Raw genomic sequence first — 2,553 nt, 5'->3', positions numbered from 1 at the left:
GCATTTTTGTACTGTATTTCTTACAGACTAGATTCAGCTGGTGGAGTGCCGCAGATCGTGTTAAGTTCTGTAAATGACAGTTTAATCAGTAATAGCAAGTCGTTGCTATGCCCACTATGCGTCAATTAAATGCTATGTTTTAACTTATAATGTGGACATTCTAAAGCCGTGAAATACATTTCTGTCAGTTTCTATTTGTTAAAGACAAGGTGGTAAGTTGATCCGGGAATAATTTATTTGTACGTCATTTTAAAGCACTCGTATTACGTTTCATGCAAGTCGGTAAGGTCGAACAACAAATAAGAAAAAAAAAGAAACGCGCTCAGCAATACTGTATGGCCGCCTGCTAAATGTGAATGGCATGGCCAGGCTAGAGTGTGATAATGCTCTCTTTTCCTGAAATCATGGTTGCCTTGACACACTGATCTGTAGCGTAGCCCTAGGTTAGGCTGTAAGGTGACAATATGGTCGTAAGCGGTGATTTCAAAAGAAAGTAAAAGCAAGAATGGATCAAATGACTCTGAGCACTATGGGAATTAACATCTGAGGTCATCAGTCCCCTTAGAACTACTTAAATCTAACTAAGCGAAGGACAGCACACATAACCACGCCCGAGGCAGGATTCGAACCTGCGACAGTAGCGGTCGCGCGGTTCCAGACTGAAGCGCCTATAACCGCTCGGTCACAACGGTCGGCAAAGTAAAAGCGAAATAAACGTTGTGGGAGCAAGTTGTCTGTAGCCTAGACCGTTATCTTACATTCGTGCCATATTTGTCCCACTTTTATACGTAAAAATCAAAACTGCACGATAAGTTCAGAAAAGCTTTATTAGACACTACGCGAATATCGAACGATTATTCTGGGGCACATAATGTACATATATTACGCGAATAGTTAGAAAACATTTGACGATATACGTACGTGAGAACGCGCTGGAGAACACGGGAGTCTTACAGGTTGATCGCACTTGCTATGAGCTCAAATATGCGCAAAAATATGAACGATTATTGTACAGGGGCCTACAACACGGGCATATTTCACGAAATGACTGCGTAGTATGACTTAACACAAAGGAAACGTTAAAAAAATATTTCCGCAAGCATTCGAATCCTGTTTGGACGGAAAGGATTAAAGTAGTTACTTATTTGTGATTCTTGTTCCAAAATGGTGACGGGATTAATCGCCATTTCGTTGAAAGAAAGCGGTGGAAGTATCGAAGAAAGAAACCGCAAAATACGTAAGTCGCGAAAGGCACTAGGACAAGAGCGTTTATCTGTGGGCTTTATCGACGAACGCTTTATTTCATCCAAGGAAATCTTAATGGTAGGAAGTACATCACATTCCTGCAAGAAACATTAGGTGTGTTATTGAAAGAAATACTTTTAGGAACAAGGGACAGAATGTGATATCAATACGATGGGTATCCGGTACATTTTTCGCTGATGGCTAGAAATGAGTTGCAGAGACAATTCCCAATCGTAGGATGGGACGCGAAGGAGATGTGATGGGCTCGTTCGCCAGACTTGACGCCTCCGGATTTTTTCTTGTGGGGATTAGTAGATGACATTCTTTACGAAGACGTTCCAACTACACCTGAAGATATGCGAGAGAGAATTGTCATAGCCTGTACTTCGATATGTGCCGAAGTGATAAGGAATACCACTCAATCCATGTTAAGAAGATTCCAGCACTGCATTGGTACCAATCGTCATCACTTCGAACACCTTCTGTAAATGGACGTTCATGCCACCTTTGTGACTTTCGTTGACCATCAAAGACCTTAAGACCATACTGTTACACTTTACTCGATTCATCTCGACAGCTGCTATCAGAAAATAAGTAACAAACTATATCGTTGTTGTTGTGGTCTTCAGTCCTGAGACTGGTTTGATGCAGCTCTCCATGCTACTCTATCCTGTGCAAGCTTCTTCATCTCCCAGTACCTACTGTAACCTACATCCTTCTGAATCTGCTTAGTGTAGTCATCTCTTGGTCTCCCTCTACGATTTTGACCCTCCACGCTGCCCTCCAATACGAAATTAGTGATCCCTTGATGCCTCAGAACATGTCCTACCAACCTATCCCTTCTTCTGGTCAAGTTGTGCCACAAACTTCTCTTCTCCCCAATCCGAATCAATACTTCCTCATTAGTTATGTGATCTACCCATCTAATCTTCAGCATTCTTCTGTAGCACCACATTTCGAAAGCTTCTATTCTCTTCTTGTCCAAACTAGTTATCGTCCATGTTTCACTTCCATACATGGCTACACTCCAAACAAATACGTTCAGAAACGACTTCCTGATACATAAATCTATATGCGATGTTAACAATTTTCTCTTCTTCAGAAACGCTTTCCTTGCCATTGCCAGTCTACATTTTATATCCTCTCTACTTCGACCATCATCAGTTATTTTGCTCCCCAAATAGCAAAACTCATTTACTACTTTAAATGTGTCACTTCCTAATCTAATTCCCTCAGCAACACCCGACTTTATTCGACTACATTCCATTATCCTCGTTTTGCTTTTGTTGATGTTCATCTTATATCCTC

The sequence above is a fragment of the Schistocerca gregaria genome, chromosome 2 (assembly GCF_023897955.1).
Source record: "Schistocerca gregaria isolate iqSchGreg1 chromosome 2, iqSchGreg1.2, whole genome shotgun sequence".
Lineage (NCBI taxonomy): Eukaryota > Metazoa > Arthropoda > Insecta > Orthoptera > Acrididae > Schistocerca > Schistocerca gregaria.
This window is presented reverse-complemented; position numbering follows the sequence as displayed.